Here is a 14253-nt window from a genome sequence, read left to right as displayed (position 1 = left end):
CTCTTTTTATCGTTTGACTTCATAATATAGACCCATGAGACATAGTGTTCCACATTTTGCCCATTTGTTCAACATCATATAGCGTTCCACATTTGGGTCATTTGTTCCACATTATGAGATGTAATGTTCCACATTTTCGAGGTGGAAGGTTGAGAGCTATGGGTATATGTTTTGATGACAAGGGGGTTTTGATTCCATTTTTCTAGTTGTCAAGTTTAGAAAGAAATTGATGGACATAAATATATTTCCCTGCAGGGAGAAAAGAGAATACAGTTATTAGTGTCTTTGGAGTCTATTATGTTTAAATTGTGTAGGGTTACTAATATTTTCTCTTGGTCAATGTTACAGTATTAAGCAAATGTAATTTATTATAATAGCAGTTGTAACTGGGTAATTGGCCAGGGTTGCTGAAAATATGTGGATCAGCCCACCAATTCGGTTAACAAAAGTAATAAGTCTTTAAATGTTGTACTACACTTGTTTTCCTGCTGAAATGCGTGCTTATTCTGAGAAGACTTGTTTTTATTTACCTGTCTTTTGGGGTCGAGGGTTATTTGGCATCACATTATGAGCTGCCAAATAAGTCAGACTGAAAGGTTTAGTGAGCGGATTCCTAAATTCGTGTTGTATGTGCTTAATTGGTTATGTTGATAAATCTATGGTCTAATGTCATTAGACCAAGTAGCAGCCTTAAGGATGGAATTAGTATCCAGTCCTTTGTAAATAGCACCAGCGGAAGCAACAGCTCTGGTAGAGTGAGACTTTACTGAAGAGGAAAAATATGTCTCATGAAAGGAATCACAAAAAATGGCTTTAGATAGCCAAGAAGAGGTTGTCTGCTTAGAAACAGCTAAACCCAAACATCTGGGATGAAAAGAAACAAAAAGTTGCTGAGCTTTGTGAATAATTTTAGTTTTATCCAAATAATATCTGAGCCATCTATGCAAGTCCAAGGTGTGAAGAACCTTCTCACTGGCAGACTGCGGAGAAGGAAAAACGGAAGGTAAATGAATAGATTGATTAAGGGACAGCTTATTGACCACCTTGTGCATAAAGAAAGGAATAGTATGAAGAGACACCCTGTCCCTGTGAAAAACTAAGACGGAAGAAACAGCCTTGAGTGCATGAAATTCAGAGACCTTCTTGGCCAAAAGAAGAACAGTCTTCCAAGTACAATGTTATAAGGAAGCTTTAGGAGCCTATGTCAATTTTTCAGCAACAAAATCTGACATCCTGGGAAGGTGGAATAGGCTTCATGGGAGCCCTAATATGAAGGGCGCCTTTAAAAAACTGTTTGTTCTCAAATTTGGAGACCAGAGGAGGATTCAAGGGCAGACAAGCAGAAATTGCTGATATGTGAGCTTTAACTAAAGAATATGCTAACCTACTCTGGAACAGATTACATAAATAAGAGAGGACCAGAGAAACCTCCACAGATAGAGGATCCTGATGGCAAGAGAGACACCAGTCAGAAAATCTCTTCCATTTGGACAAATATGATTTCCTGTTTGTGGGCTTCCTGGCCTTCTGCAGGACCGGAAGCACATACTGAGAACAAAAGGTGCCTAAAAGGGATTAGAGCCCTATCACCCACAGCTTCACTTGAAGAATGACAAGAGACCTCTTGTCTTGTGAGGGAAGGCCCACCCGATGAGGTAACTTGTGATTGCCCCTGGCCATGTGAGAAAGAAGGGGGAACCATTGCTGTCTTGGCCAAAAGGGAGTCACCAACAAGATTTTGAGGGAGTCCTGCCTGATTTTGTGCAAGACCATCAGAAGCAGAGGAAGGGGAGGAAGGCATACAGAAACATCCCCTTCCAAGGAAAAGACAGGGCATCCACTTTCGAAGCCAGAGGACTTAGGACTCTGGAACAGAAAAAAGTAATTGTCTGCTCAGAGGGGAGGCAAAAAGATGTACCTGAGGAATACCCCACCGATGGACAATGTCCAGGAACACATCTGTGTGACACATCCATTTGTGAGTGTGTGTGCTGGACCTGCTCATAGAGCCTACTACTGTATTCTGCACTGAAGGAATGTTAACAGCCTGAAGAGTCACTTGATACTTGACAGATCCCAGACCTGAAGAGCCAGCCTGCAAAGAAGGTAGGACCTTGTAGTCCCATGCTTGTTGACATACTAAGTGGTATTGTCTGTAAAAACTTTGAGGGTCCTGGGATGAAAGAGAGTATGAAAAGTCTGAAAAGCTCTTTGATGTTGATATGGTCTGACCTCTGATGACGCGGCCAGAGACCCTGATAGCTGAAGGAAGCTCCACATGCCCTGTCCAAGGCAGCTGTAAAGAGCTCTTGAGTCTGGATGGGAAACCTCAGGTTGAAATTTATTGAATCCACCACTGAAGCTTGAGCTTGAGACAAAAAAAGAAGGGAAATAAGAATGCCAGGGGATGACAATGTTGGCCACACTGACTTGAGGTTCCACTGAAGCTTTCTCATATGAAGCCTGGCCAGAGGCAGCATGGGAATGGTGGAAGCCATAATCCCAAGGACCCAGAGAAAATTCCTGCCGTGGCTAATTCCAGAGGAAGAAGATACTGGAAAAAGGCACTCAGAGACAAGGCCTTGAGGTCTGGCAGAGATTCCAGCATGGGGATGGTCTGAATCCTGTATTCAAGGAAAACATGACCCTGAGAAGGAGTCAAGACTAATTTTTCAAAGTTTATGGTGAATCCCAGACTTTGCAGCAGGGAAATGGTAAACTGGAGATCCCGAAGCAGAGCATTGGGTGATGAGGCATGAATGAGTAGATCATCCAGATAAGGAAAAATCTGAACCCCTCTCATCCTGCAAAAACAATGGCAGCAGCGAGGCATTTGGTGAATATCCTTGGGGCAGTAGAGAGGTAGAGATTCTTGAGCTCCAGAGAGAGACCAGAAAAGCCAGGGGAAGAAGAAGAGGAAATAAAGTTTGAAGAGACAACATCCAAAAGGAGGAGACCTTGAGAAAGGTGTTGAGCTGAGAAAGGTCCAGAATTGGTCTCCAAGTGCCGTCCTTCCTGGGAACCAGAAACATTCTGGAATAAACACCCCCTCCCCTCCTGGGCAACGGGCATAGCCTGAATGGTACCCTGGGTCAAAACAGAATAAAGCACTGATAGAAAGAGAGGAAGCTGTTCTCAAGGGGTTGAGGGATGCCTGGAAAGGGAAGAAGAGATTTCCAAACCATGAAATACCTATGGCGGATGGTGGACCAAACCCGAGAGTCTGTTGTGATCCTTAGCCAGTTTGGAAGTGACAGGGAAAGATGAAGGGACAAGGCAATCTGGCCGAGGGAAAATGGAAGCAAATTGTCAAATGGAACCTGTCTGGTCCTGAAAAGCATTTTTCTGAGAAACGGGTCTGTGTAGATTTAGCAGGAGGTACACATTTAGAACCCTTTTTACCCTTGGGAAGAGGGCGAGACTTTCTCTGAAAAAAAGCAGATTTGGAAAGGTAATTCCTTTGAACCTTTTGAAATAGTTGAAACAAAAATATGTTTCAACTCCTGCAAGGCTTTGTCTTTATCCTAGAGAGATTTAAAAAGTTCAGCAGCAGCCATAGCAAAAATAATTTTATTATCCAAAGGAGCATCCAATAATGTTATTATCCAAAGGAGCATCCAATAATTTGGCCTTACTGTCATCTGGTAAAGCCTGAAGATGACGACCAAGAGGTTCTCCTCATAACAATACCAAATGCAGCAGCCCTGAAAGGAGCTCCATCTCCATCATAACTGCTCTTAATAGGGTGGCGGGCTACTTGAGAAGTTGAACCCAACAGGAAAGGGCTCCTCAGAATAAGAAAGGCCAGAAATCTCCTGAGAAACCTGAGAAAGGAAGGCTAAAACATACTTGGTCATATGAGTCTGGTAATTAATAGCCCTAAAAGACAGGGTGGCAGCAGTACAGACCTTTTTGCCCAGCCTCTACATGACCCTACTATCCTTAACTGAAGTAAGCAGTTTAGTAGAGGACAACACAGTTTGTAGGGTTTGTCAGAGACATACACTGCAGAAGGATCAGCAGAAGGATGTTTATACAGAAATTTACAATCATCAGGGACCTTGTAAAATCTGTCAGTTTTTTTATGAGCTGGAGGCTGAAAATCAGAGGAGCTGCTGAAAAGGTATCTTTGAGGGCAGCCAGAACTGGATGAACAGCAGAAGGCTTAAGAGATGCCATCTGGACGAGTTTGTAATACTGCTTCTGGATATCAGAAACCTGAGAACAGTCCCACTTAAAGTATTTCATCATATGAAAAATAGCGTCATCCAGGAAGAGTTCCTCTAAAGGGGAATCTGGACTAATAGAGTCCTCTTCCTCTGAACCATAGTCCAAGGGGAAAGGGATCTGGGAAGAGTAAGCTAATGACCCCCCCCCCCCAAATCCTGATTCTCATCAGAGGAATCCTGCTCCCTAGTCCTCATAGGGAGTGGAGGGCCAGGGACTTGTAGGCACAAAGATCCCTTGAGGAGGCTTTAAAGCTATTAAAAGCGTTAAACAACCCGTGAGTAAAATCCTGCCGTTCTTGTTGGGGATTTTAAATTCAGGTGAATATGCTTGGTTTTCTGTTTCCTTTTCTGTGAGACATCTGCATGAAAAACCTGGGAGAGTCAGACCCTTGTTGACACTCACTAAATGTAGTAGGGATCTCCTCCTTCACTAAGATCTGTGGAGGTTCGCCTCAACATCGAGAGCAGGTGTTCGGAAAGCCTCCAAGGATGTGCAAGAAATTCGATCCATGCAGGCCTTCGGGGTCATGGCAGAGGAATCTGAGATAATGACCAGTTGGTCTTCCAGGCTTTCACTAGCCTTGAGAGAGATGTATGGCGGCGGCTGGACAGCAGTCATATCAGACCGGACGTTTTTAGCCTTTTTCTTACCTGATGTATGACCATTGGGATGGGAAGACTCTGCCATAGCACCTTGAGCCAACAGCTTAAGACAGTGGTTTTCAAGGTAAATAGACAAGGAAGAAAGAAGACTGTGTAGGGTCTTGGGGACAAAAGTTTGGCAGATAGAAAACCGTATACGGTCGTTTGAAACATTCAGACAGAAGATACACTGGTTGTGACAATCTTTATGAGGAATCTGCCTCCCACACTAACATTTTCCCTTTCTGGATGACATGAAACCAACAGCGCTAAAAATGAAATCAAAGGATAAGAAAGAACCCCAGCTGGGCACTTATTTGAAAAATAATTCAGTGACCAGCGCAGAAGAAAGGCACTAAGACCGGAGTTCAGTGATGATATTCAGAGTGCTGGCAGAGAAATTCTGAAGTGTGTGCATCCATATGTCACCTTTATGCCCTATGCCTTGTGTGGGGAGCATCTGTGTGACATACAGCTTTTGCACATACTAAAGGCTTTGGTATACTAGCCAGATATTGGGCTATCCTTGGCAGAGGATCAATTATTTTAGGGGTATTGCAACAGTGGAGAGAAGGATATCTACTGTTATGGTTAAATTTTACACAACTACTGTCTCTGTGCATTAGTCAGCACCACTAAACAGTGAACTACATCTTTATTTGGAGAGAGTGCAGGTACAGGTCAGTTTTTAGAGACCACCTTATTTAGCACTGTTGAATGTAAAGGGCCATGATGTAGGAAGTCACTGTGTGTGTTCACAGTCAGTAAATGAATAGATGCAGATTTACTGTAGGAATTCAGTTGTTTAGTGGGAAGGTGGTGTGATGTTTTCACATATAGGGTTGTGTATGTACTGAACAACCTTCTTGTGATCATTGTGTGGTCAGACATGTTAACAGAATGCATTTAACAGACGTATGTTTATGTATTTCATGTAGACCACAGTTACAATGTAATTCACCCAGTAGTTCAGGAAATGTCAGACTATCAAAGCAAAGTATTTCTTATCAGTCTGGGGAACTAGTGTTCCTTTGTACGTAACTGGAGCTGCTCCATACTGCTCAGCTGATTGCTGTGCAATGAATTCTGTGAACTCCACATCAGGTATTCAAAATAATGAAATTCCACCATTTCCTTACTATACAGTCTGCAAATATGGCTTGAATTTTATTTTTATTTTATACTTTACCTAACCATGTAATCCCACTTAACACAAGTGCCCTTTTAAGGAAAACCCTACAGCACTGACTAGTTAAATGACTTGCTCACACTTGCACATTAGGCAGACGGAGGTGGAAAGACTCAAACTGTGTTCCCCGCTCTACGCAAAACAGCTTATTAACATTGCAAAACCTTTATCATTTGTCATGTCTCAGACAGATGCAAATCTAAAAGAAACGCACATAATAATAAACTAAGTTTATTGTTTATTATGCTGTTCATCATTTTATTTATTTTCAAAATATGCCCTAGGATTCAATAAACAACATGTAGGCTTCACGTGAAACCGACACAGAGTTTAAATGTGCAGTCATAAGTTGTGAGCAGCAGTGCTAATTACATATTCAAGCCGTGCACTGCTTTTAAATGTAAACATGCATGGATTCGTGGCTGACAACAGTGTTACCTACTAGGAAACTGTGTAAATCAACATGGATAGCAAACCTGGTTACCTCAAAGCAAAGTAAGATGTTCATCGTGTTTCACTGTTGCAGTCATTACCCCTGGGTTATTCTGCTGGCAGGCTACCCGCAGTCAGCCTGAATTCCAAAGTCCTGGTCCGGCGTCGGTTGCTGTCGCCTCTTCCCTGACGTCAGTGCACCAGGGGTATAAAAGATGCAGCCGATGCTATTTTCTTCAGTCTTTCTTGCCGTGCGGTGCCCGAAGCAAAAGCAGTTCGCAAGTGCCGGTTGGCCGACTCCTGAGATTTTCGAAATCGAATTTCAAATCCGAAGTCTTCAGTAAAGCTAATTACACCATCGGGGAAACTTTTTTCTTGTTCCAGACCGATGTCAGAAAAAGTTAACAATTGTATTTCTTGTGGGAAGCAAATACCTCATAAGGATTTTCATTTTTACTGTATTCCGTGCCTAGGCCCTGACCATGACATTGCTAGCTGTTGCTTTTGTGCTAGATTTAACCAACGCACTATTAAGCGTCGGTACGATTTTGCTTTTCATTACTTTGGCCGAAGGTTTAATTATATAATGCCGTCGGAACAGTTGACGGCTGGAGTTTAAAAAAAGCGCAAGGTAAAGGACAGGCATCCAAGATCCAAAACCAACGACGAGGCCTCCGCTAGGCCAGTTGCCGGTTCTCAGTGAGGCGCTTTCGCAGCCCCTGACGCCCGCTACCTCAGAGTCACAGGCCGCTTCCGACTCCCACGTGGAGACAGCTAGGCCTCTGGATACTCAAGGTATTGGACACTCGGAAACTATTCCCTCAGATGGGTCCGGAGCCGCTGAGCAGGCATCGGCTTTTGAGGGTGTTTTCAGACCTACACAGTTATATATCAAGCCAACCTCAGCTTCCAAAGCAAAGACTAAAACAGCTTTAAAGACAAAGAAACAAGTACAGCATTCTCCTGGACAGATTTCCATGCCTAAGAAGCAGATGCTTAAAATGGCCGAAGACCTAATTACTTTGATCAGGGGTTCCCATTCCCCTCCTGATAAGAAGCCTAGGCAAGATACAGAATATAATTCCTCTGATAAGGTTTCCATTTCCTCTGACTCCTCTTCAGAACAGGGATACTCTTTTCCTCCCTATGAGGATTCTGATGCTGAAGAATCTATTCCTTCAGCTTCTCCTCCTGAGGATTATTCTTTTGGGGAAACCCTGCATACCACGAGGGAGCATTTCCACTGAGAGAGCCAAGATTACTCAGAATCTAAGAAAAGGCTCAGAGACTTTCTTCTTCTTCCTCAGCACAGACCTCTTGCTATCCCACTGGTTCTAGACATTGTGGATGATGTTTTTTCACAGTCCTGCCTGTCTCCTGACTCTTTAACCCCTGCATCTGTTAAGCCAGACAGATTCTACAGGGTTCCAGACTCTCATAAATTTCTATATAAAAACCCTGCTGCTGACCCAAAAACTATATCTCAGGGTCTCAAAGGGATCAAGGCCTTTACTGCAAAAAACCCTGTCCCCTCGGATAGGGATTCTAGGGCACTGGACAGATGGGGGAAAAAGTTTACACTTCTGCTACCTTGGCTGTAAGGGCTTTAAATTGTCAGTTTCATATGCTTAAATATCAGCAATACTTATTGTCACTGCTAAAACAGAAAATGTTGACAAATTCTGAATGTTCTGAAAACAAGGAAATGCAGGATTTATTGCATGCAGCTGAACAAGTGGGAAAGCATACTTTGCAGTGTGGTTTTGATTCACTGGAGGCTTCTTGCAGGGCCACTGTTACAGGTTCAGTCATTAGAAGGCATGCTTGCTTAAAGGAACAAAATCTGCCTGATCATGTTAAAGCAAAATTATTGGATGCTCCATTACACCATGATACTTTGTTTGGTGTTAAGGCAGAAGAGGTTTTGAAGAAAATGGAGGATAAAGCGAAATCTATGCAGACAGTAAATGATTTCTTACAGGTACAACCACCCAGATTTAGCAGAAACTGGCCTTCTAAGAATTGGTCCTTTCCAGTGTCAGACAGGCCACAAACAGGCAGATACAGACGCCCTAGAGGCAAACAACAGCCCCAGGGCTCATACAGGCCCAAACAATGGGGTGCTTCTACCTCCAAAAGCGGAGAAGACAAATCAAAGCCATACAGGAAACAGTCCCAATGACTTCCCTCTGCCATTGCCAAGCACTTATCTTTTGGAGAAAGCTAGCACTTTTTTCACAAAATTGGCACATGATCACCCAGGACAAATGGGTCTTAAATATAGTCTCTCGGGGCTACAGGTTCCACTTTCACACCCTTCCAAAGGCAAAAGGTATGCCAGACCTGCCACACAATCAGTGGGCAGAGGCACAAAAAAGTTTAATCTCTCATGAACATGAGGGCTATTCAGCCAGTGCCACAGCAAGAGCAGGGACAAGGATTTTACTCAAGACTTTTCTTAGTACCCAGAAAGGACAAAGCCTGGAGAACAATTCTGGACCTGTCTATTCTAAACACTTTACTGGACGTTCCAAAATTCAAAATGTTGACTCTGCAGCAGCTTCTGCCCATGCTGGGCAAGAAGGCTTGGCTTGTAACATTGGACCTCAAAGAGGCATACCTGCATGTCCCAGTCAGACAGTCTTGCAGAAGATACCTCAGATTCATAGCTAGCTCAGTGCACTACCAATTCTCTGCACTGCCCTTTGGCTTATCTACTGCGCCCAGGGTCTTCACAAAATGCCTGGCACCAGTAATTGCATTTTGCAGACAAAGAGGAATTCAAATATATCCCTACTTGGACGACTGCCTAATTCAAGCAGAGAACAAAGACATTCTACTAAAGCATCTGGTGTTTGTAAAAAGATTACTAATTTGCCTAGGGTACACAGCAAACGAAAAGAAATCAAAACTAGTACCCTCTGAAGAGATAATATTCCTGGGTGCAAGCTTAAATACAACTGCCCAGATGGCTTATCTCACTCCAGACAAACAAAGACAACTGACTTCTTACTTCAAAAGCATGGCAACAAAGACCCAGTTATCCGCAAGAAAAATTCTTCAGGCTTTGGGCTTCATGGCATCCTGCATTCTGCTAATTCCATATGCAAGACTGCATATGAGGAAGCTACAATGGTATCTAAAAAGTGTTTGGACTCAACATTGCCACAGCCTGGAAACATTAATTACCATAATTCCCTGCCTGCAACAGGAGTTTCGATGGTGGGCACAGGCCTGTCACCACAACAAGGGACGGCCATTCACTTAACCCACAGCCAGGCAGACACTAACAACAGATGCATCAGATTATGCCTGGGGGGCACACATGGCAGGAAAATGTATTCAGAGCACATGGCCCGCAAGCCAAAGGCATCTTCATATCAATCAAAAAGGGATGCTAGCTGTACAAAATGCCCTGACAGCTTTCAAGGATCTACTTCATCCAGGACAACTATTGATAAAGACGGACAATACTACAGTCATGTGGTACATAAACAAGCAGGGAGGCACACATTCTTACCCCCTCTGCAGACAAGCCATGAATGTTCTTCATTCCACATTGCTGCAGTCCTAACTATTGGGTAGTCCGCTGTCCCAGTCGGCCCGAATACCAAAGTATATGGCTGACGTCGGTCAAGGCGCATTAGACTGACGTCAGTACGTCAGGGTACTAATGCGCATGACCGACGTCATATCCTCCGTCTTTTTTGCCGCATGGTCCGATGCAGAAGCAGTTTTGCGAGTGCAGGTTGGCGTTCTGAAAGTTTCTGAAGTCAGAGTTTCAGACCGAATCAAAGTTGGCTAAGTACTCCGTTGGGGAATATTTTGGTTTTTACTTGCCTCAGTATTTAACAGGATGTCAGAAAAAGTGAATAACTGTATTTCTTGTGGGAAACAGATACCTCATAGGGATTACCATACTTTGTGTATACCTTGTTTAGGGCCTGAGCACGACGTTGTTGGATGCCGCTCTTGTGCTAGATTTAACAAACGCACTATTAAGAGAAGGTTAGACTGTGCCAGGTTAGTTTTGGGAAGCGTTGTAATTATAAAATGCCGCCGGATGCTCCGACGCGCCGCCAAAAAGCGCAAGGACAAAGCAGCAAAGCCTAGAGTGGAAGAACCGGCAGTTCCGGACGTCGGTTCTTTAGAAGGCTCAGTGGAGCCGGAGGTTCTGCCAGGAGTTTCTTTGGAGTCTCAGGGAGAGACTTTACTGTTACAGGATGTGTCCTCTCAGGAAGTAGGCCAGGCTGAAGGGGCTTCTCAGGTGGCTGTTCTTCCCTCTCTTCCTAAGGTGGTTAGAGCCTCCCCTTCTGTTTCCAAGGCTTCTTTGAGAGGCAGGCCAAGTTTAGCTTCAGTGGGGGTTTCTCCTAGTGCTTCAGGGTCTTTGCCTAAGAAACATATGCTTAAAATGGCAGAGGATTTGATTACTATGATTAGAGGTTCTATGCCCCGCCCTCATAAGGGGCCTAGGGTGGAACCTGAGTTTGAGGGTTTTGAGCAATGTTCGAGGCTTCTGAGTCTTCGGCTGAAGACTTGCAGGAGTATCCTCCTTATTCTGATTCTGATGTGGATGATTCTACTCCTTCAGCTTCTCCTCCTGAGGATTTTTCATTTTCAGAGACTCTGCATTCCATGAGGGAGCATTTTAAATGGGAAGGTCAGGATTTCTCTGATTCCAGGAAGAGGCTTAGTGAATTCTTGTTTTTACCCCAGCATAGGCCTTTAGCTATACCTCCTGTTCTGAATGTGGTGGAAGATGTTTTTGCAGAGGCTTCCCTGAATCCTGATTCTTTGCCTCCTGCCCCAGTTAAACCGGATAGGTATTATAGGGTGCCTGAAGCTCATAAGTATCTTTTTAAGAGTCCTAGGGCAGACCCGGAAACTCTCTCTCAGGGGCCTAAAGGTGTGAAGGCCTCTGTTGTTAAAAATCCTGTTCCTCCTGATAAAGAGGCAAGGGCTTTGGATAGATGGGGAAAGAAAGTGTATACTTCTTCCACTTTAGCCATGAGGGCGTTGAATTGTCAGTTTCACATGTTAAAATATCAGAATTATCTCCTTTCACAATTGAAGTCTAAGGTGGATGCTCTGGCAGAAGGTATTGAGTGTAAAGAGTTGCAGGATTTAGTTCATGTGTCTGAACAGGTGGGTAAGCATTCCTTGCAGTGTGGTTTTGATGCTGTGCAGGCCTCCTCGAGGGTGGCTGCCACTGGTTCTGTTCTTCGCAGGCACGCCTGGTTGAGGGATCAGAATTTAGCTGAGCATGTTAAAACAAGGATTTTGGATGCTCCTTTACAGTCTGATGTGTTGTTTGGTTCGCCTGTGGAAGCAGTTTTAAAGAAAATGGAGGACAAGGCTAAGTCTATGCAAACTGTTAAGGATTTTTTGCAGGTTCAGCCTCCGAAGTTTAGTAGAAATTGGCCTACTAAGGGATGGACATATCCTGCTTATGATTCCCAGTCTAGGGGTAGGTCTAGACGTGGTAGGGGCAGAGCTCAAGGTTCTTTTAGGCCTAGAACAGGGAGTTCACCTGCTCAGTCTTCTGGTGAGGGCAGGGGTCAGTCCTTTCGTAAACAGACCCAATGACCTACCTTTTCAGCTGCCAGTACATTCTCGCCTGGCAGCACCTTTGGGAGGAAGGCTGGCTCTTTTCAAAGAAAATTGGGATTTAATTACCCAAGACAGATGGGTTTTGGATATCATTCACCACGGTTACAGGTTTTATTTCCATACCTTGCCTCCTTTCAAAGGCATGCCAGACATTCCTCCTCTACAAAGAAAAGAGGCTCACAAGCAAATTTCTCTGTTGCTCCAAATAGGGGCCATTCAGCCAGTTCCTGTGCCAGAAAGGGGCCTAGGATTTTATTCTCGCCTGTTCCTAGTACCAAAGAAGGGGAACACGTGGAGACCAATTTTGGATTTATCTATCCTCAACACTTATCTGGACATTCCCAAGTTCAAAATGTTGACGTTACAACAGCTTTTACCTCTGCTGGGCAAAGATCACTGGATGGTAACTTTAGATCTCAAGGAAGCTTACCTTCATGTGCCTATCAGACTAAGTTGCAGGAAGTATCTGCCTTTTCGAGCTGGAAATTCTCATTATCAGTTCTCTGCATTGCCCTTTGGCTTATCTACTGCCCAGAGTATTCACAAAGGTTCTGGCTCCAGTGATAGCTTACTTCAGGCTAAAAGGAATTCAAATCTATCCTTACTTGGACGACTGCCTGATTCTGGCTCAAGAACAGGAAGACCTTTTACAGCATTTGGAATTTGTGATAGCAGTGCTAAGATGCCTAGGGTATTCTGTGAACGAAATAAAGTCCAGTCTAGTACCCTCTCAAGACATGTGCTTTCTGGGTGTGAGACTGAATACAGCAGCCCAGATGGCCTTTTTAACCCCGGACAAACAAAAGAATCTTTCCAGTTACTTCCATCAACTATCTCTTCAGTCCGGGCTGACTGCAAGGACAGTCCTTCAAGCCTTAGGGTTCATGGCATCTTGTATTCTGGTGCTTCCCAATGCCAAACTGCATATGAGGAAGCTGCAATGGTATCTCAAAATGTATGGACACAGCACTGCCAGGATTTGGACACTGTCATTCAAATAATACCTTGCATTCAAAAGGAATTTTTGTGGTGGGCTCAGGAATGTCACCTAAACAAGGGACTCTCTGTGACCCGGCCAGAGGCGAGTCAGATTCTAACGACAGATGCCTCAGACATTGCTTGGGGAGCTCATCTAAATGGAAAGTGGATACAAGACAAGTGGCCTGCCAGACTACAGCATCTACATATCAACATGAAAGAGATGTTAGCAGTCCAGTTTGCATTAATGGCTTTCAAGGAGTTACTTCTTCCAGGGCAGGTGTTGATTCTAACAGACAACACAACTGTCATGTGGTACATCAACAAACAAGGGGGAACACATTCTTACCCATTGTGCAGGCAAGCAATGATTTTATGGGAGACTGCGCTCAGCTTGCAACTAACTCTTCAGGCAAGGTTTCTGCCGGAGCACAGAACTCCTTAGCAGATGTGTTAAGCAGACAAATCATGGATCCCCACAGTGGAAACTGGATCTTCATGTATTTCAAAAATTGACAGTGTCATGGGGAACTCCAGACATAGATCTGTTCGCTTCTCCACTAAACCACCAGCTGCCAAAGTTTTGCACAAAGAGGTTTCATCACACAGCTTGGAAAGTGGATGCTCTTTCTTTCAGTTGGAAAAATCTTCATGTGTATGCCTTTCCACCTCTGCCTCTTCTCCCAAAGGTGCTCCTAAAGGTCAGACAAGACAAGCCAAGGATGATTTTAATAGCTCCAGATTGGCCTCGGCAACACTGGTACCCATTACTGAGGAGTCTGGTAAGGAAGCCTCCATGGCCTTTACCTTTGCTTCCACACCTGTTGTCTCAGAGGGACGGTCACCTGCTCAATGTCAAGCTTCACTCTCTTCATCTAACAGCCTGGCATATTCTGTTTTGAAACACAGCAGGTCTCAACTTCCGCAACAAGTTTTAAATGTGATTATGGAAGCCAGAAGACCTAGTACAAGGAAAGTGTACGCAGAAAAATGGAAGAGATTTTTATTTTGGAGTGCAGCAAACAATTTGGAGATTTCTGAGCCTAATTTGAGTGTGGCTCTTCAATATCTTACTGAGTTATTGGACAAAGGTTTGTCTTTCTCTTCCATTAAGATTCATGCTGCAGCAATTTCAGCTCACTATGATTGTGACCCACCATTGTTTTCGCATCC

This window comes from Protopterus annectens, chromosome 16.part0 (assembly GCF_019279795.1).
Source record: "Protopterus annectens isolate FY-2018-M chromosome 16.part0, PAN1.0, whole genome shotgun sequence".
NCBI classification, from domain to species: Eukaryota; Metazoa; Chordata; order Ceratodontiformes; family Protopteridae; genus Protopterus; species Protopterus annectens.
This window is presented reverse-complemented; position numbering follows the sequence as displayed.